Below are 22,762 nucleotides of genomic sequence, written 5' to 3'. Positions count from 1 at the left end.
TGTCAAATTTCTGGCATATGAGTTTATTTTCTATTTTTTAACACATTTTCTTTCCATTTGGACTCCATCTATGCCATATTGTTTCATTGCTATGCTGTATTTTTTGCCATTTCCCAGTAATTTGAAAGGAGAGGAGTTTAAATGATTAAGTTTAATGATTGCGTTTGAATGAGTTTAAGGATATGAGTTTTTAATGATTATTTACACTTCTCAGTTATATATTTAAACATGTTTAAAATTTCAACATAAGAATAAAACAATATTTTATACAATGAAGAATGTTTACACATATGTCTTTTCTGCTCCTTCCTTAGGGATAAATACATATTGAACTCTTGACCATAGAAAATTATATCCTGTTTTATTCCAACTAAGTAGAATCCTTTAAAAAAGACAATTCTATTTATTAATACAATATTAATATTAATACTTTTACCATAACACATTTGTGAGTTATTTATTTTGGTCGATTTCTCATCTTCAAGAGGAGAATTGTATGTGGATAAGCTTCCTGATTTTCATTCTTACTGAGCAGTGTTTTTCCATGATCTGGAAAATATAGATGACAACTGCACTGGGCATAGAATTTTGTGTTCTCACATTAAAACTATGTAGTCTTCTTTTCATTTGCCTTCCGGCATTGAGGATTCTGAGACAAAACCTAAGAAATAGCTACTATGAAAAATTCTAGTAAATGGATTAAATGACAAGATTAAAGGAAAAATCTTTAAAAAGCATCTGGGGAGAAGAACGAGGTCACTAGCAAAGTTTCAGGGTCAAGCTTTAGCTTTCAGGTTTGTCCAAGCTGATTGTATTTGCTCACCATTTTGTGAGTTTAAATAAAGTTTTCTTTCTTTGTTTCTGAGTAAACTTGTTTTCTTGATTTGGTGACTATTTTAGTTCATTTTGATGTGACTCAGGGAAAGATGTTTTATAAGTAAGAAATACCACCATTCTTCTCAAGAGTTGTATTTTGTCTCTTATGTAGTTGATGGCTAGTATAAAATACAAATACAATAAAATAGTTCAATAATACAAATACAATAAAATAATTTAAGAGAGTGTTAACAATTTTACTAATTTTATTGCAAATAAAAATCTTTCTATAACAGTGCTTTGAAAATTAGAACTTAATAATTCAGCTTCTCTGAGCTTCTGGATTTTTTAGATGGGCAAACGGATCCAGAGATTCATCTATGTATTTATTGCTTAAATATTTAATGTCAATTCTAGGAATATAATAAAGTTTTCCTACTATCACCGAGAATTTTATCCACTACTGAGTTTTCAAATGCTGTATTTGTGAGCTAATGTGGCTTGCAGGGAGAAAAAAAATAACCCATTCTGATTTAATTATGACTCAAATAGATGAAATATATCATGATTATACAGGGTTCTCATATTTTGCACTTGATGCCCATCATGAATGAAGGACTCATTATCCTGGAGCTGCCTGGAGTGTTGTAGACAAAGAACCTTCTAGAACTTCCTTCCTGCCGAGAGCCACTGCCTCACCCATGGTCATGTCCTCTCACAGGGCAGCCTTCACTCATGACTGATGGATGTATGGGGTATGAATCCCAATTCAGACACCCCTGAAGATGCATCTCAGCTCCAGGACTCCCTGTAAGTTGGTTGAGGACTGTGTTGAGTTGTGTCACTCTTCATCTTCTCCCTCTGTTCAGTATTGCTTCTTTCTTTTCCTTTCTACAGGTTTTAATCTTAAGGACACTTCTTGACAACCTTTCTGTACCCTCGTGTTCATTTCAGATTCCTGCATAACCCAGTCAAACCTGGAATAAGATTTAAAAAGAATTCTTTTTGTAATAATATAGTTGAATATATTTTTCTTACATAGCCTGAATTGATTTTTGCCTGGAGCACAAGAGGACAAAGAACATGCCTACCACTCCCCAAGGTTTACTTGATTTTATCTTTGTGAGGCTCATTGTCTAGTCAATAAGCATTTGTGTACCAGATCCTGTGCCAAGTGCTGGTCATTAAGTGTTGATGACAGTGGGGTAGAGCCCTGACATAATACTATATTATTGAAAAGGCTCTCCTAAATAAAAATCGGTAATCACATAAATACACAAGACATGTATTAAAATGTATATATTATGAAGAGAAATGTAATAGAAATAAAAATTGAGGGCAGGAGTGGGTTGAAGATGCAGTGAGATAAGGTAGGATCCAGAAAAGCTACTTTGAGAAAATGACATGTAAGCTGAAGACTGAAAGATGAAAAGATACAAAGAGAATTCCAAAAAAAAAAAAAAGGAAAAACACTTGCCAAGGCCCTGTGCCAGAAGAATACTTGTGTATTGGTACCTGAAGTTCAGTGTGGCTGGAGCATAATAAACAAAGGAGAGATGGCATGATGTGAGGTTGTAGATATGGTGAGGGCTAGGGACTCAGGTTTAGGTGTGGTTTTTCTTCCACAAGCATTAGGAAGCTTCAGAGACATTTAACCAGGGCAGTGACATGATGTAATTACTTAGAAAAAAAAAATGATTACTCTCTTTGCCATGTAGAAAATAGGTGGTGGAGCAGGGGGTAAAGTGGAAATATGCAGACGTGCTAGGAACCCATTGGTATATTGAACGTAGAGGTTGACAGTGGTTTGGGCTAGTGCTTACTATAGAGTTAAAGCTGAATGGATGCATTAGAGATGTGCTTACAAGTTTGAAACGGTAGGACTGCTGATTGGTTGCAGGTAGGAAGATGGTGAAGGAAGGGATGAAAAGTGAGTATTCCTTGTAATTGGGGTTGAAAAACTAGGTGCATAATGGGGCCATTCATGAGATGACTCCATGACAGCAGGAGGACTTCTGGATTCTCTGGAAGAGTTAATAGAGGCTGTGCTCTGGGGTCCATGGGAAGGTACTTACAGTAGAACAGGGACAATTGTATAGAGTAAGATGGAGAAGAAGAGTATAAATGCAATTTTGTTAAATGGTTTTACAGAGTTCAGTAGAACATAAAGTAGTATCCAGTCCAATCTTTCCGTTATAGAGATGAGCAAACTGAAGCTCAGAAACTAAGCAACCTGTCAAAGCCATCTAGTGAGCCAAAGGGGTATTTCGCTCATTAGGTAATACCTTGTTTATTTAAATAGTTCTAATTATTTTAGATGTTTTATATATTCCTTTGGTCTTAGTTGTAAATAAAATTTTATTTAAAACTTGTTTCCATTTTTCACTTTACTTACTTTTCATAATTTCATGTAAAAGCCAACTCAAAAATTTTAAATTTAACTACCGAGCTTCACACTAAGGCAATGCATTCCAAATGATGAGTATATGGAAAACAACTTTGTTGACAAAGAAAATATTAATTGATTGAAAGTTCAGAGGTTTACAATACATACAAATAAATACCATTTTGAAATAACATCCTTTTAATTATATATGCAGCCAGAGTTCTAGTAATTATAAAAATATCACAAAAATATTTTTCAAGTAAAATGAAACTGGAAATGTTAAAGAACTATATGAAAAAATATTTGCCTGCAAGGAAAACCCATCTTCTTGTGGAGGATTGCTTTAGCCACTTTCACAGGTGTAGGTGAAAAATAATTTAAATACACATCAGTATGATGAGCAAATGTGTGCTTAGAAATAATCTTACATTTGAAAACAGAGTTGTATTATCACCTTTGTAAGGCTTATCCTTTTCCTCCATGCTTATATAATTTTGTCATCTATAGATTATGGCAATTTTAAAAATAGCTCATAGTTAAGAAACACCACCATAGCATTTAACTGAATATAAAATGAAATATTTCCGTCTTCTCTAAAAGCCTTTTAAAGATACATACCATTATCAGTACAGCTAGGTGAGGGCACTTCCTGTCTTCAAGTTCTCCTATTTCTTCAGGATGAGAATCCCTTTAGGATCTGCTGAGGATGACACTGTGGTGTTTTTCGGCCTGGTTATTTTTACTTACTCCCTCATTCCTCATTTTTATGTATTTACATTTTATGTATTGAAATATTCCTTTTTCAAATGTACAGAATACAGCTATACAAACGAGAATAAGTTGTCATTTATGCCACATGGAAGTTCAAATATAATTTTACCCTGTCTGGTGTCTGTGAGTTTCTGAGGTTCCTAAATCATCAATATTATATATAATTTCCAAGTGTATCTCAGAATATTCATCTGAGTGCTACTGATTATTTCCTGTAATATTCCTAAGGGATATTAATAAGCTGGAGATGTAAAGGGGATTCACAGAGAAAATTAGGCTTCTGAATTGGAGATTGTATCCCCACAATGGGCTAGAAACATATTGACATGATAGGAAAAAAAAAACATAGAGAAAAAATTCTGCAGTCTAGCTAGCTGTGTGACCTTGGGCAATTTCCTTAGTATGTCCCAACTTCATCTCTTTCATCTCTAATAAGAAGGCTTTTTCAAGTCCTAGTTTTTAGGTCTTTTAATGCCTTTCTACTTTTAAGATTCTTGGATGTCTGCTCTAGGTGGTAAAGGGCAGTGTCTTTAATTGCATATTGACTTCCATGTGAAAATATTAGCAACATGGAATTCTCCTGCTCTAATGTTTGACATTTTTCTCAGCTTCCTTTGTGGGTTTTATGCAGTTTCCTCAGAAACCAACTGATAGAGTGGAGGAGGGGTCATGTGACAGGAGGCAGTCATAAAGGAAACGACACAAGGGTGCTTGGGGGATATACAGTACAACTAGGGAATACTTCTCTCCAATAAAAAGACCAAGGTCACAACTCCACCTCTTTAGAAGCCAATCCGTCCTTTAAAATGTCTGGCTACACTGAAGTCCCACTCACTGCTGGGTTTAAAGTAAATGCTTTTCATGTGCACCTTCCTATGGGAAATGAGGAATACTGGGGGAGGCAGAGCCTAAGAAGCAAGTGAGAATATCTGGTAGATTTTCCTAGACTGTAAATCTTTACATATCTCCAAGCCTAATGAGGTGATTTATTGTCTCATAATGCACAGTGAATTGTACAGACACTTCTTTGTGGTCATAATAACTAAATACCAAATAGGATTCCCATGATTCTTGTAGATGTCATTCATATGGCATATTTATGCTAATTTTTTTCTTGTATAGCAATTCTTAGCTTCTTGGTTTTTGCATTTTTTTGTCACTTTTTCATAATCTTATTCCATCAGGGAAATGTAAGTTGGAAATTCTAAGTAGAAAGACTACCTTGCTTTTGTGCTGAATGCTTTGTGACAAAAAATGTTGAAAACAAATACTCTGTTTCTTTTAAGTATTTAAATATTTTTGGAGCTACTTCATTAAAATTTCTCATGGATAATATTTGGTATTTCCCTTATTAATCCATGATACACTGTCTTCCAAAAATTGTTGGGGAGGCTTAAAAAAATCAATCATGTTTAAATAAAGTTAATGAAATTGAAAGGAAACCGCAGTCAGGAAGTAAAAGGTGGAAGTTCATATGTTAACCATGAGTTAAACAGAGCTTGGACTCTGGTAGCCCAAGCCAAGGTTTAATAATCTTGTCTGTGAGTTACTAGCTCTGTGGGGAAGTTACTTAAAATTTCTGAGTCTTAGTTTAGTGGATGCTATGAATGGCAACTCCGTAGAATTATAACAAGTATTATATTAAAGACTTGGTGTCTTAAAGAAGGGGATTATAAGAGTCATAAGATTATTAAACATTAGTTATATTTTTATTCATATTACCATTGTTATTATCATGCTTATGGTGTATTCTTTCCTTGACAATGCAATTTGGAAATAAAGGGAATTGTAGAACAGTGCTTCTCAAGGTTAAATGTATATATGAATCATTTGGGTCTTGTCAAAATACAAATTCTGATTCAGTAGGCGAGGTTTCTGAGAAGTTCCAGGGGATGCTGATGCTGTTGGTCCACAGACAGATGACTTTTGTGCAGGAGCAAACCTCCATATATAGAAGGTCATGACTGTATTAGAAGTGGAAGTATGTCAGTTTCCCAAATAAAACTAAGTTATAGATTTAAATATTAATCCATATATCCTCACCATTTAGCATTTGTTCTCACCATTAATGGTATAATTCAGACTAAAAATCAGCAAAGAAAAAATTCAAATAATCTTCCTGTTTGTTCATTCAATAAACATTGGGTTACTACTGCTGGGTTACTTGCTGTATATGGTAGAAAGATAACTTTGACCTAGCTCCTTAAGAATCCCACTACAAACTTTATTTTTATAGGAATCTAAAAGACTTTATGCAAGTAACTGCAATTCAACAGAGAAACTGAAAAGTGCAATAAAACACGCAGGCAAAGTGTTAGAGGAGGTCAGAGGGAAGGGAATGATCCTAAAACAGTATCTGCTTGTAACATTAATTGGACTGTCTTTTCCAGGCAGCCCTCAGCCAATTGTCAAAGTGAACTTTGAGGCTTCCTGATATCTTGCCTTTAAGTGGCCATATCTTACTATTTCTGGAGGTTGTCAGTTTCTTCATATAGTAATAGCAAAGACTTAATTCATACTATGTATCACAACTATTCTGTGTTTTATTTTCATAGATTCATTAATCCTCACAATGAGCTATGAAGTAATTAGCATTATTTCTCTCATTTTGCAGATGAGGAAACAGAGAACCACAGCCATTAAATTAACTCAGGTTTCTAAAATATCAGCCCCCACCAGGCTTGCTTACACTGTCCCAAATCCTAATACTTCCTGGCCTGTTTTCCGTGAAGTCCCCTCCTGCTTTGCTATCTTTTCATTCTTGCCATCGCAGCTTACCTCTCATTCCTTCAAGTAGCCTCTGTTTTACAAGATGATTCCACATTTTCTTGTGCATAACAGACCCTCAAACATATTTGTCATATAAAGTAAGTGGATAAATCTGTAAGTGCATGTTAGATTTTAGTGAATGATTTATTTAGTAGGTTAGAAATTTATCTACTCCTCTACCAAATGTATTTGATTTTAGTAGCAATCCCCCAGCACATTCAAAAGAATGACTCTAGGGGTGAAAATTTTAGCCAGTGGATGAAAAAGATGGTAAGCCATGGTATCTTCTAGTGACAGGTCACTTTTGTAGTACTGAAGTATATTCCTGTTTCTCCTCTGTGTTGGTCAAAATAGTATATTTCATTTTCTGAGATGTAAATGCATATCTCTTTCATTGAAAAAAATATGGAAAACTTTAAGGATTAGATCAAGTGGAGATCCTCTGCTGATCTACCTACTATCTTTATTTTTATGTTGTACTTTAAGCCTGTAGACAATGTATTGAGTTAGGAATTATGAGCTTTTAAAAATGCATTCAGAACAGGTAGATTGTCTTTTCTTCTTTCAGAATCTTTGATTTTTGTGAAAAATTTTCCCCAAATCCTTATTAGTTTATATTCCCTTCCCTAACTCCACTTCATGAACACCTATACACAAATAAAATTATTATATTTTAAAAATTAAAGCCATTTTAGGAGACAGTTTGGTCATTAAAAATGGCCAGATGGGAGATGCCTCAGCCATCCTAGGACCTGGCTGTCAGTCTGTTCTCTATAATATTTCAGAAAGATCAAAAGCAAACTGGGTGAAGGGAGTCAAAAGGTACAAACTTCTAGTTATAAAATTCAGAGAGATGTAATGTCATGACTATAGTTAATAATAATCTATTGCATAGTTGAAAACTTGCTAAGAGAATAAATCTTAAAAGTTCTTCACTGCAAGAAAAAAAATTGTAACTATGGTGACGGATGTTAACTAGACTCATGGTGGTGGTTATTTACATATATATACACACTATATATATATCAATGTGTATAGATATAATATTGGTTTGTTATGTTGTATACCTGAAACTAATGTGATGTTATATGTCAATTGTACTTCAATAAAACAGAACAAAACATCACCACCAACAAAATAATCTAATCTGAGATGCTGTGATAGCCCCTTGCATAGCCTTCCAAACATCTTTTCTCTCTAGCTTCCCTTTACTGTTATAAAAGTAAACACTTGCAAGCTCCAGTCCAACCCAATGTAGATACAAGTGTTACTGTGTGATGGTTACCAATAACAGTAGAAAAGGAATTTTATCATAAGTTAAAGGCAAAAAGGCATCATAGAAATGAGCTAGGGTATGGGAATGGCTCATGGATAGTTGTTCAGTGCAAAATATTTTCACTAGACAATTCATTAAATTGAGCTAAAAGTTAAGGAAAAAGAGGAAAACAGAATGAAGTATGTGAAAAAATATGTAAAAAAGTGTTATACTCTTTGCCAAGGTTAATACTATCCAGAGTGTTGAAAGATTTGTGGTCTTGCCTTTGAGGAAGCTGAAAGGTCAAAAACCACAAAGATGCATGTATGCTGTCATTTGCTTGGTTACTAATTTTTCTCATTATTTCCATAATGAGATGTACTATTTCAACAGAGAGTCCCTCTTGAGAGTTGCTTTAAGTGTTTTCAGGCAGGAAGCTCTTTTGCTTTCATGTTATGGCCTTGGCCAAGGAGTTCAGATAGACTTCTCATTTATTCAACAAGAATATATAAATTTGTTATTATTTGTTCATTACTCTTCAGTGCGACACTGTAAATTCCATGAGGGCAAAGACCATATCAAGTTTGAACACCACTGTACACCCCTCATCTTGCACAAGTTTTAGAAAAAAAATTAGTATAGGTACATGTTTTTTGAATAAATTAAGGAATGATTAGATTAAGTTTAACCAAATGCTTTGTTCTCAACTCTGGTCTAGAGCTTTAGACTGATAATGTATGAAAAACATAAAATTTGCAGACAAAATCCCTCTCCTTTAGAAGCTTTTTGTCTACTTGTACAGATAAACTATATGCACATAAAATTTTAAGGAAAAATATTTGGGCTTTTGCTTGTATATGAAAATTTATCTTTAATCTTTTTTCTGTTCAACAAATTTTATTAAAAGTCATTTATACAATGCTGATTAATAGTTTATGTGTGGACAGAGCTATAAAAATTGAGGATAAGCATTGCAAAGAAGGAACACAGTGTTGCTAGCATTCAAAGGGGAAAATACTTATATTGGATAAACAAATCAGAGAAAGATTTATGGGTACATGTACATTGAATGTTGAAGGATAGATATGATATTATGCCAAAATCAATAAATATTTTAAATAGGAGAAAGATGTAAGTGTATATTTTATCTTTGTGTTTCAATTAGATATAGTAGTAATATGAATAAAATAGAATGTAGTTAGTCATACCTTGATCAGAGTCTTTTACGGTTGTTTATAATCAGAATTCACTCTTAATTAGTTAGTGATTGGCATTGATTAGGTACCTCAAAATTGCTCACCTGCTGTGAACCAGTTTTATCCTTTTTTAATTCCTGAATTGCCTTGAAAATAAGAAAAAGACCATCTTGAATAATTTTTGTAGCAGAGCATAGAATGAATCATCAGGATGAAACTGGTTACAGGAAATCTGACTGTACTTCTTCTACTTACTTCCCTCTTTACAGGGAAAAAAATAAAACCTATATTATAGTATTTCATACCACAGAAGGAATTATTATCCTTTGCCTTAGGAAGAAATACATAATAACATAATAGTAAAGGTGTCAGTTGAATTATTTACTTTATTGACTATGTTTCTATAGGTTTAAGTAAATTTAATTTTCAGTGCTATTCAGTATCATGCTGGAAGCTTGACCTTTTCCTATAAGGTTAGTTGAAATGAATGACTACTGATAGTTTAAATTAACATTAGTTAGAAATTGCATGTTATTAATGGGAAACAAGTGTGTTGTTTACTAGGGTTTCTTCTATTTCAAGAAGGCCATGCCTATTAGGCTTCTTGGAAGAGCCAGTATCTGGTCTCTTTTTCCAAGTGCAAAATTCAGCTGACATGTGGCTGAAAATTGATGCTGAAGATTTTCAACATTATTTGCCTTTCCTAGTTCTGACTATTTGTCATTCATTTATAAGTAGTCCTGGTTCGCATGCATCTGAACCGTTGTTACTTGGAGTGCTTGGCTACTCCCAAGTCTCACCGTGATTCTGGAAATTCATCAGGCTCCTGGTGTATTGGTTGATAGTTCTATTATCTTTATTGGTTCAGTTGCACAGTGTCATCTAAGATGCTGCAGGACATCGTACACAGGGTATGGACTGCAAGACATGCAGATTTCAGTTATTTAGGTTCAGAGGCTTGGAATCTCTGTGACCTTGAGCAGACAGGTTATTCAGTCTCTAATTCTTAAGATATAAAATAGAGTACTGCTTCACAGAATTGTGATAAAGATTAGCTTGGGGGAAAGTAAGGTTGTTAAGTAAGAAGCCTGATGTTTAATAAGTGTTAGTTACCTTCTCATAGGAATCTTTATTGTCATAACTAGTAGGTTGCTGATTTAGGCAAGCACATCCCAAATGTGTTTTTAAAAAAACATACGGAATTGTACAGCACTCCTTGGACTTTTCAGTTGTGGAATGTAGCCAAGTTACTCTCGCCGTATGGAGAATAATGCTAATACAGACAAGTCCTCAAACCCCTCATTTACTTTTTGGCATTTGTGAATTATTGGAGATATTTAGGAAGAAGTCTGAGGTTATCGATCACTTAAACCTGCAGGGGAATGTTAGATGATAGTGGGTACAGCTGGTCGCCTCCTCCAGACCATTTCTCCGGTGGCCACATAAGGCATGTCTGCAGCACTGCTCCCCGGACTCCAGTGTCAGGCGCGGGGACTTGCGCGCGCTGCCTGCGCTCGCTGCCTGCCCGGGAGGAGCTGGAGCCTCATTAGCACCACGGACAGCTCGTGCGTCTGGAGGAGGGAGGCGGGAGGACTCGCTCTCTGCGACAACGCCAGGAAGAGGGAGTGCAGTAGCGGCAGACGGGGGAGGAAGAAGAGAGAAAGGGAAGGACGGTTCTGGGTGGGGAGTGGAAGAAATCCAGGAGCAGCCCGAGCAGCAGGTCTGGGGTAGCTGCTCAGCTCCACTGCTCTCATTATTCAGTCAGACGCTGCTGAGCTTCCAGGTTGCTTCCCAGTCCCTCTGGGTGGGCGGAGGCTGCCGTCTAGACCTGACTCCAGGTGAGTTAACCAGAGAGATGTTCTGAAAGGTCTAGAACTAGAGGCTTGGAATCCGCGAGGTTTTCCCGCTTCCCAAGCGCTGCTGGCTTTGGAATATTTCACAAAGTCACGGGCAGACCAGACCGGTCTTGGCTGTGGCCACACAGGCTGAGGGTGGGCGGATGGGCAAGGCAGGAGGGGGTGGGGGTTAGGGGGATGTGATCCCCATAGGAAGGATGGGGGAATTTGGATGGAATTTAACTGAACTGACTGGGTTTTAGGAAATGTCCTCAAATGTACGCATTATATGTAAGCTTTCTAGACAGTCTTTCCCCCCCACCCGGCAACCCATTTTGTCCTTCTGTCCCTCCTTCTTTTTGGCTCGTGCCCAGTTTTCCAAGTCAAAGGATTTCAAAGAGGTGGAATTAGGGAGTTTAGGTACACGATGTAACAGGCCAACCTTATCCTCTAAGTGGGGAGAGTTGTATCTTTTCCACTGATTTCCCAGAAGGTAGCCCTCTGAGTTGTAACTGGAGGTTCTTCTGCTCTGCACCCTCTATAAGCTTATTAAAAGGCAGGAACTTCAGGCTGTCTCTACAGGCTCTGAATGTGATGACAATTTAGCTTAAAAGCCATGTTGATTCACTCATCTCTTCATCTTTTGTTTCAAAATTATCACCATTTTGGATTTCTTTAACAGCACAACTTTTAAGCATCTGACTGACAGGTAATATATTTATCATTCTGAAAATGTGTGGGGAAAGTGATGGGTTCACGTTAAGAGAGCAACTTTTGCTTCATGGAAGGGCTTTGGGGAAAGGGATTGATGAAGAAATTCTGGAAATGAAATTATGAGTATTTCCCACAGAACTTCCTTGATTTTTCCCACATTTGTTTCATATAAAAAAATCTGATATGTGTGTGTATGTAAGCAGCACAGTTACTAAAATGTGTTATGAGTTTATTTTGTTTAGAAGTTACTTTCTTACTAGCAGGACTGTCATGGTCACAAGAGTGTTCTAAATGTTTTGCCTTTAGATGGTTGGGGCAGCTGTTTTTGTTCTTGGTTTCAGTACTTCATGGGCCTTGCTGGTTGCTTCTCAATAGAATTGGTGGGCATACGATTAGTTATATGGGCTATTGTGCATTTTAATAGTAGTAAAGTACACAAATTGTAAAATTGGCAAGTAAATATTAAAGCCCAAATTTGGGGATGAATTTTAAATATCTTTCAAATATTTACTAAATTCTCTACAAGGGCCCAGTGTCATTTTATACTTAAAAGAGAGCTTACTGGTTTTTCACATTGAGATATATGAATCTCAAGTTTCAGTAATTAAAATATAATATTTTACTTTGCTCTTCTTTTAACATCAGCATGAGTTTAGCAAATTCTTCCTGATGTCTACCACTTTAAGTTAGGTTCTTACACATGTGTTCCATTTCTAATATTTTATGGAGTTTAGAGAGAGCAGTAAAGTTAGCTCCAGTTTTCCAGTGGGGAAATTCTGACATGGTGGGATTAATTTTCCTAAATTTCTACAATTATTGTGTTATAAACCAGGAATGTAAGCCTCAACTACTCAACTTTAAGTTCAGTTCTTTTCCTAGGAAATGCACAGATGCTTTTAGTTGAGGCTACTGAAATAGTGATATATGATTATGCCTTATGTAAAAATACCTTAAAATATTTCTTATTTTTTGGTTATTTATTAAGTATGGTTTCACTCTTTTTTGTAAAAGATACTTTAATATAATTGTGCAGAGTTATAGCCATATTCTCATTATCTTCAAATAATCACTAACTCCTAACAATTGACTGTGTCCTTTTTCATAAGAGTGGATTGAAAGGCAGACTCAATATTACCAAGAATATTCTTGGGAATAATTTATATCTTACAATCAGGATAGAAAGCAGTCCACATTTAGATACATCTTAAAACTGCTTAGGTGAACTTGAAACTACAGCTAAAACTTGCTTTCAGAGTAAACTGCCACACTTGAAAGTGAGTTGTCTTTAAGATTCCTTGAGAACGCTGGCAAGTATTGTATGTCTAATATAGGATTTATGAGAAGAGAAGAGTTAAGAACTGAATAGTTTTGTATTTTAATATGTGACCACATTTGTAAAAATGTTCCCGCGCTATATATGCCGTGACTGCTCTGGTGTTTGATATGATCTGGTTCAAAGTAAGCTCATTGTAACTCTTGTGGGTGTGAAAAAACCTATAACCTTGATTCAGCTTTTTCCTTTTCATTCTTTAGTGATAAAAATGTGCTGTATACTGGCCCTTCAAGAGCCCATTAAGGTTTCGAAGACAGTTTGTGGTTTTTTGCCCTGAGGAGGTATTGTGTTTGTGTGTGTTCATGCTCAGCAGAGAGTTTAGGGATATGAGAAGAAAGTGAGCAAGAGCAATAGATACTAGATAGGAAACTTCTTGGCCTCTCATATACTTTGAAACTGTTTCCCCATGTTACACACATAGCATTCATAGCTGAATTTGGGAACTAAAGATGTGGTGTGAGGCTTTGCATCTGATTGCAGGATTCTATGTATACTCAGAGCTCTGCTCTTCTTGAATGACTGGATAATCAGCTGTATGGCTCTTGCCAATCTGACCAGCTCCCTTCAGGTCCTGGCATTAAAAGGATGACTTAAATGACTTTTCTGGAATCTCAAAATCTTCTCTTCTCTCAGGTCCTGTAGAGCAGCTCAAGCAGGGTGTGTGTGAGGTGTGTGTTTTAACCTTTCTGAGAGAAGGGGTCCCCTCGAGAGTGCTGACCAAAGCCTGATTTCTCTTCCTTCGCAATTCTTTCTGATAGGCAGCTGAGTGAGGGAGGAAGGAGAGAGGAGGATAGGAAGAGGAGATGTATTATTTTATCCCTCAGCAAAGAATGAGGAACAGTGTGCATGTTTATCTAGAAATATTTGTCAACAAATATCCTTGATCAGGAGAGATATGCATACACATGGCAGTAAAATACCTATTCAACTTCTAATCATTTCTGTGCCATATGGAGAGCTGGAAATAAGATGAGCAACAGGACTCAATCCTGTTGGGGAACTGTGGGAGACTACAGAACATGTACAGGGCAAGGGAGTGAGGTGTTTCATAAACTGCCATCATGGGTTAAGGGCTGCTCCAGGAATGGGGTTGGGGGCATTGATGCCCTAGGATTTCTGGACAACCCTATGCACAGATGAGACAGCTCTGATGACCCAAGAAAGCCTTTGGTCAGAGTCACTGCTTAGCCTTGATATTGTTTGACCCTCATGCATGAGAATAGTGAGTGCTGAAGGGTCCAGGTGGAACAGCGACAATTCCTGCTCCAGGAGTATAGTGAACATTCACTGATGAAAGCATATTCTTTCTTTCACATGTGATGCCCATTGAGACAAGAAATTGGATAAAAAATGTGGCATGAATTGAATTTTGGACTTTGCTTTCCTAAAAGTGCCATGTTCACTTAGTTGTTTATTTTAACATGAGTAAGTTGAGAGTAGGCATGGGAACTAGGGAGATGATTGAACATCTTAAACTTTTGTGTATATATATTTGTTCTTTATGAGATTCATTTCTGAAACTCCTTTGTGGTGACAGTGATGGCAGAAGAGAGTCTTATGGGAAGTTTAATGCAGAAAAAATACGGAGATACACGAACAGTGGACATGGCTGGCAACCACAATTTTCATTGCAGTTGTCTCATTCTCAAGGTAACTTGGATAAACACCTTCTATTCATGACTGAGTAGCTAAGAAAAGGTAGAGAAATTGGTCTGTAGAGTGTTGACTTTAACATAAATTTTTGATTCTTAAGATGGGCTACATTATAGGCAAGAAAAGCAGAAGTCACTGAACAGAAATTTTGTTATATATGATTCATAGGTTACTCCGATTTGTTGAACCAAGTCTTTAAATGTATTACTTAAGCATAGGAAGAATTACAGGAAAATATGTTTCTCTATACACACATACACTTAATGAGCTCTATTGTAGGTCTGGGAATGAACAACCCAATTATTTTTTTTTCCTGAGTGAAAAATTTCCGTTTTTAAAATTTCAGACTAAACTAGCAGTTTAATGTGATGTGCTATGTATTACTTGAGCTCCAGAATTTGCAACCAAAAAGGATGCATATGTTGAACTTAATTTTTCTTGGGCAACTGTGATATGAATGAGCAGTGAAATTGCAGAAGGCATGTGAAGAAGTTTAATAGTTCCCAAACTAATAATAATAAGGATAAATTATTGCAGACTTATTAAGTGTCAGACACTCATTTAGGGTTCACAAGAATTATCTCAGCCAGTCCTGGACATAATGCATTTGCTTCTTGGAGTAATATGTCTTCTAGACCTGGGTTTGAAATTGTCTCTTGCTAGCTATGTGAAACAAATGTTGTAGCCTCTATTGACCTCAGTTGCTTCTTCTGTGAAATGGGGAGATTAATAGTATCTAACTTATAGGATCTTTGTTTATATTTGCTTCTTAGTTCCAGGTCCAATTCGGATGAGACTGCTACTTGTATTACGGCCATTTTATTCACCCTAGTCCTGCCTTTTTTTTAGTTGTGTGGCATTGATCAAGTTTCCTGTCTGTCTTCTCATTTCTTTATCTATAAACTGAATAAAATGCCTGTTTTATAGTTTCCATTATATTCCAGTATATTAAAGAGATTCAATAAAATAATTTATATAAGAGACTTAGCACATGGTAGTCATTCAATAGTATTCTTCCTGCCCTCTACATAATGCTGTGGAGATACTCTAGGTGTTATTTTCAGGTTTTATATTTCCCTCCTCAGATTCCGTGTCAGTCTTGCACAAGACATTGCCATCTCCTACTTCTCTTCTGGTGTTCTGTAATCACTAAACTCTAGAAAAGTGCAAGGGAGTATTTTTATAACTTTTACTGTACTTACACCCATGAGCAGAAGCATGCTAGATCTCAGGACCAGTTTTGATAAGAAAAGAAATATTTATTCCACACAGCACTGATTCCTTTTCACCCTCAATGGTTTTATACTGTCATTCTGTTAGCAATAAGTGAGGTTTTTCTATTTAAATGGTTTTCTATTTGTGGTAGCATAGTTCATGTCTGGACTTCATCCAATTAACATAAATATAATGGAGAGTTGGGCAATGATTTATTTTTAACAAGAGGAAAAAATGATGTTTTTAACATTGCTTTGAAAATCTTTCATACTAACTTTGATTCTAGTGGCCAAGACAGCATCACAAACTCACTCCTAGTGGTCTTGGAAAGTAATGTTCACGTCGTCTACATATTGTCCTCCAACTGGCTTAACAGGATTTAATTTCAGAGGTAACTTCTCTGCTGAACAGGAAGATGCTTACATGAAGATATTAGCTTCATCAGATACAGGGTTGTTCAAGGCCATCTGCATGGAATTATAGAAAGGGTGGAATAGAGAAATTTCATCTCTAAATTAGACATACTGATGTATTCATATTGATTGCATGGCCATGATAACGATATCAATAATGTGGCTCAACATATAAACAAGTAATATACAATACCATTACTGAGATAAATCCTGATACTGAGTTTAATACCCCATTTTTTTTTCCTGAGATCTCTCAGTTTCATCACTATTTCATTTTATTTCCTTTACTTATTATGTTGGTTTCCTACTGCTGCTGTAAGAAATTACCACAAACTTAGTGGCTTATCAACAACACAAATTTATTGTCTTACGGTTTTGGAGGTCAGAGTTCCAAAATCAGTTTCACTGGGTTAAAATCAAGACGTCTGCAGATCTGGTTTCTTCCTTAGATTTTGAAGGGAGAATTCCTTTTCTTGACTTTTTCTGCTTTTAGTGATCTGAATTCATTGGTTTATGCCCCTTCATCTATTTTCAAGGTGCATTTCTCCTATTTTTGTTTCTGTCTCTACACTGCCTCTTCCTCTCAACTCTGAATTTTCCTCCATCCCTCTTGCAAGAACTCTTGTGATTACCTAGGGCTCACCTGATGATCCAGGATAATTTTCCCATTTGTGCCCTTAACTCAGTCACACCTGCAAAGTGTATTTGATTATGTAAAATAATACATTCACAGGGCCTGGGGATTAGGAGAAAAACATCACTGGGGGCTGTTAGTCAGCCTACCGCAAATGATAATAATACTTTTGTGCTCTGACACCCTGAAATTAATGTGCTTGCTTCTCTGTGGAATAGCAGTGTGTATTTAGGGCTATCAGTTTTTTAAGATCCGTTACAATACATCGAAGGAGAATTTTCCTAACAAAGATGCCGATTAATTAAACACTCTTTAATTTATTAAATTAGTTTTAGTTAAATGTGAGTGAAATTATTTGCATGCCTATGGTCAAAAAATATTAATTAAATCAATAACCTATCAAAGATAACACCTGGATTGCCTAGGTTTAAATTACAGAGGGCAGTATCTATGATAGTTCATATTCATGAGATTTAGCTCTTGTTTACAAAGCCAAATTCATCTTAGAAATCACAGAAAGCTTGTTTTTTTTTTTAAACTTGGCAGGACATACTTTTCAAGGGGATGTCAAACCAGTGGTTCCATAATAATTGGTGCTCTTCATAAATGTGCATTGTGAATATTCTATCTCATGAGTTATATATACTAATTGTAGACTTCCAGGAGAAATTTAATGATGGTCATGTCAGCTTTCAAATCTTTCTGTAACCCAAAAGAGAACTGTTGCATGGAGATGGATTCGTATTTCGCCCATACCATTGTTGCCAAAGAGAACGTGGAATACCCTGTTCAAATTAATTTAATGCAAATGAATTCTTGCTGCCTCACAAGTTTGTCCTTCATTTTTCTTAAAATTATGTGTAAATGAATGTGACATGCTTTACTGGTTGTTGTGCAGGGAGCATTGTCCTTCTTAAAAGCTCCCTCATTTGTCAAAAAGAAGCCATTAAGAGAAAAGTAAATTATCTTATCTGATCACAGTATTAGGAATGACCTTAAAACTATAAATTATATTATCAGTACAATAGCTGTATGGTCTCTGCAGTTGTGGAAAAATCCAAAGGAAATCTTTGTTGAGATACAAAGCTATTTATAATCACCCAAAATCCATGTTTTCCTTTACCTTGTAAAAGGTAATGTGTGTGGAATGCAGTTTTGCTTTATTGCTCCCTCCTTGCTCTCCAGAAACTCTAATTCAAATACTCTTAAGTTCTTAAGCATTTCTCACTGTCTTTAATATTTTTAATATCAAAGAAGCAATAAAATTTTTTATGGAGATCCAGATAAAAATGAGGTTTGTGTAACGTGGAATTATACAAGGATGATTATGAATGGTCAGCTTTAATAGGAGACTGCACATGCATCTCTTTGTACATAAATGCAAATCTATTATTGAGGGGAGTTGAGATTGGACTAAGGAACTCTGCTGCTGTTTAAGGAAGTCTTAATAAGAAGACTAAAGCACAAGCATATTTTTAGCTTCCATGCCCAGAGATATAGTTGTACGATAAACAGTATTTTTCTTCTATTGACAAAGCATCTTCTTGAGCCATGCTATTCATCTGATCAAGGACTTCAACTGAGTTTTCAGCAACCATAAGTAAGGAGGATGGAGTGCTAGGCTGCGTGTACATATGGCCCTCTTTAGCAGGCCAACTGTTACTTTTGTCCACCCACATCACCGAGGACATATGGCATTACTTTGGCTGTGGCAGCAAGAGTGTGTGGACATGTCTCAGTGTGGATATAAGCGGCTGGTTGTCTTCCTCTTGTTGCTCATGCAACCAACTGTTTCTGGGTGGAAAACTTATTATCCATAGCACACGATTTGAGGATGGTAAATGATGATGTTATTATTAATTGATATGAAATAATATGATCAATTTTCCCTTTAGTTTGGTCACCAGACCTAATTGGTATTTGCTATTACAAAGCTTATAGAAGGAAATGATGGCTTTTCCAAGAATCAAAGTCAGGGCTTTTCAAACAATAACTAACTCATTCAAAAGTACAAGGATTATATAGAACCAAAATAGCAGAGGCTTCAGAAATGGCTGTTGAGATCATTTATTGTGAGATAATCAGTGAATGAAATTTAGCAGTGAATCTGTTGCTAGCTGTGGCTGTGTGGAAAAAGCAAGGAGAAAACATGATAAGGTAGGCTGGAATGAAGAGTCGTCTAATCTTTGTATGACTTATTACACAGAGTGTGAAGTATTCCAAAACAGTTTTTAAAAATCTGATTCATTTTTTTAAAGTATTGTGAGTTCTGAATTTGTAAAGCGAGGCATTTCAGTTCCTGTGACAAGTGTGTGTGTTTCAGTGGTGGCTGCAGGATGCCTACAGGGAGGCTTTGGAACTGCATTCTGACTGCAAGGAGAGGCTGGAGGGCTCATGCTGAGGACATGTGTGTAGGACTTGACTTAGGTAATACATACATCAGTTATCTGAAGGGAAGATGAGTGGTGCTGCTGAGGATGATAGGACTTAAAGGGCATTGCAAGATGCTTTTGTTGCCACTGCTAGAAACTTTGTATAATCAGAATTTGTTGTAGATCTCTCTTACAAGCTCAAATGTGATTGTTCAGAAAATGTGAAAATTGTTTAATAAAACTGTATTTGCTAAATATCAGGTAAATACAGTCAAAATTTGTGTAGGTAACATTGAAAAAAGCAGTATTTCCAGATATAGAAATAATAATAAATTTTCAAACATTTTGAATATCACTTGTCTACAGAGTCTTATTTCAGTTTCACTATGGCACATCTATTAATCACCATTAAGGCTGTACAGGAAGTATTTGGCAATATAGGTATCAAAGCTTGGTGGTAATGGTGATTGATGCTTGGAATACAACATCATTATTGTTATTCACTGGCCTTGAGAACTCTTTCATCCTTTTTCACCTTGCTGTTTCACTGACAACTTCAAATTATTTGACCTATGAAAAAATATATTTTCTTGGAACTCACTGACTTATTTTTTATTTTTTGTATTATCCCATATTTACTGTGGTGAAGTATCAGATTATCAATATAGTGTACCAATGTGGCAATTCAGATGGAAGCAAACAGAATGCAAACAAGTTTACTAATGAGAAGTTACCTTGTTAATTTTCTTAACTGAAAAAAGGCATAGATAATTTTCAGTTTTGAGGTTAAATCTTTTTGTTACATACATATTACACTTGACCTTTCTTTGTGAAGTGTGTTTGCATACACACAGTCACACAAAATTGATCTTAGCGATGCTAGCCAAAGGATAAATTCTCAAGGTGACTGTTTTAAATATATATAAAGGATGGCAAAATAGTCACAAAATGGCAATATAAGAAGCCATAAAAATGAGGATAAAAGGGTAGATGATGGTTAAAAACACTTCTAAATGAATAATTGATTTTGTTTTAAATTCTCTTTGGTCTTTAGCTGAGGAAATGAATAGACGTAAAATTATTATGCAAATCATTTGTATTTATGTATATACATATATATGTGTATATTATAAATACAAAGAAGATAGTGTATTATTTGTATGTATTCGCACAACTGTGTGCATCATGAAAAATGAGTGCTTGTGATATATATACATGTGCACTTTCAGTTTTGCATTTATAACCTTTTTTGCTTTATTAGCAACAAACTGAAGAAAATCAGGGTAAATTTTTATCCTGGTAATCCTGGTAATTTGATCTTTCATATTTTGCTTCTTTATGCTTCAGATTTATGGCTTTCTTTGTGACCAAACCTCTAGGATCAACACATTTCATATAATCCTTGTGAATATTTTGAAAGCAGTGTGCCACTGTAAAGTGTACATGTGTAAAACCGTGTGAATGAATGTTTTACTCTTGACAGAGAAAAGCCAGTTAAAATGACTTAGTGTATGGTAGTACCACTGCAATGAAAAATTGGGTATCTGCCAATGTAACGAACCATTAAACAGCTGTTTGTGAGCATCTATTCAGTACCCAACACAATTTTAAGCAGTGGAAATCCAGCCAGAAACAAAATTCAGTCCCTACCCTCACAGGCAAATGTGTGGGACAAAAGATTGGTCAAGCTGAAACACAGTTCAGATCCAGAAATTCAAGTTTCTGTCTAGTTCAGTTGTCACTTAAACCATGTTGTGTTACTTGCCCACTTAAAACATAAGAAAGCTATTCCTCCACCCATCCCTTGGGGGAATAGTGGTAGACTAGTAAGTCTGTTATGCTGGGACATAATTCAATAAACTTAAAATCTGATTGATATATGATAAAGGCAGTCTTTCAGAATAGGTGGAAAATGATAAAATTATAAATGTTGTTGAAATAATTGGCTCTGTGTTGCTTAGTCAGAAAAATTATAAGGCACCATTCATAAATATTAATTTCAGAGTAAGTATCAAGTAAATGTCTCAAAATATAAAGAAAAAACCCTAGAACCCTAGAAGCAAATGCCATTTATAATATTAGGGAGAAATTTATTTTCTAAGTATAGCTCTGACCAAAGACAGAATAAGGAACAGATTGATGGATTGGACTTCATTAAAATAGAAAACTTTTATATTTCAAAAGTCACCATTAGTAGGTATAAAAAACAAGTTTCAAATCTGGAAAAAGTGTTTGCAGTTCATTTGATATATCTGACATACCAATAGTTCCAACAAATCAATAAAAAAAGATTAGTAATCCAACAGAAAAAAATGGCAAGGTACGTTGGCAGGAAACATCAAGATCCTTATGTGAATAAATGTATCAGAGACTGTTGTTCATAATCAAAAAGCAAAAGTTAATAGAGAAAATCATTTATATGTAGATACTTACACTATTTTAACAAAATTATAGTGTGGATTTTCTCCTGTTATACATATATACCTATGCAGTTGTTTGCAGGTTCGTGTTCATGTAGTTGGTTTTCGGTTAGTTCTTTTAAGCTTCTGCATTTTCAGTGGTGTATTCAAACCTCAGAACACCCTTTGCTGTTGAAAACAGCCTTTCAAATATACAATCAATCACACATCACTTTCTCTAAATTTTATACAGGGGGATGGCCAAGATGCCTAATTAGAACCTAGATTTCAGTGATTTGTTTATTGTTTTTAGTACTTCCTTCTCTGGGCTTAACTGATTAAGGAAATTTTTTTTTTAAATAAACAAAGCTTTCGGATGTACTTTTTTTTTTTTAATTGTATAGAGCTTTTATTTCCTTAAGTGTTTTGTTGCCTAAGTGTGATGAGTATCTGGCAGTGGAATTTAGTGAAACAGATGCTTATTGTGATATATGAGATGAACTTGCTTCCCTAAGCACACACAGGCATGAAATGCATCTGGCTTCTCGACATAAAAGTCATTTGTGTTCTCAAATGTGTTTCTGTACATTACAGACTTCTAGGGGAGGAAGCCCTACTATTTCCTCAAATGGGGACTTTGCTTAATTATGAAGTTTAATTTAGGCTAGAAACCAGAAGACACTAAATTCTAGGCTGGAGACAGAGCCTGAGCTCTGTGATAGCACTAGTATGGTAAGTCCTACAGAGAAAGCAACTTATGTGGGGGAAAATTGTATGCATAAAACTAGAGAATGATGTAAAGCAGAGAATAAGTGTGTGAGCATGTGGAATACATAAGAAATAAAATCAAGTTCAGAGAAGAAAAATAAGAAGCTGGGAATAAGACGCTAATGAAGATAAGCTTGAAAAAGACTCAATGCGAACAGTGATGAGAGTGAAGGCATCTGCTAAGCTTGGGGAAGCAGCATCCTGACAGGAAGGAAATTTGGCATGTGTGCATA

At 35.6% G+C, this 22,762-nt stretch overlaps 1 long non-coding RNA gene across 4 annotated transcripts in view; it reads left to right on the top strand.

The window, feature by feature from the left end:
* Positions 1–1,462: 1,462 nt before the first annotated feature.
* The window catches only part of LOC140698177 (uncharacterized), an 85,213-nt gene continuing 63,913 nt past the window's right edge, over positions 1,463–22,762 (top strand). The window contains exon 1 of one of the 4 annotated variants that reach the window (XR_012075751.1): positions 1,463–1,626. This is a non-coding gene — a long non-coding RNA (uncharacterized lncRNA). The remainder of the gene's footprint in view (positions 1,627–22,762) is intronic. The other 3 variants (XR_012075750.1, XR_012075753.1, XR_012075752.1) reach the window with 3 other exon arrangements.

The sequence above is a fragment of the Vicugna pacos genome, chromosome 1 (genome assembly GCF_048564905.1).
Source record: "Vicugna pacos chromosome 1, VicPac4, whole genome shotgun sequence".
Taxonomy (NCBI): domain Eukaryota; kingdom Metazoa; phylum Chordata; class Mammalia; order Artiodactyla; family Camelidae; genus Vicugna; species Vicugna pacos.
Note: the sequence above shows the minus strand (reverse complement) of the source record. Positions and strands in the feature narration are given on the sequence as shown.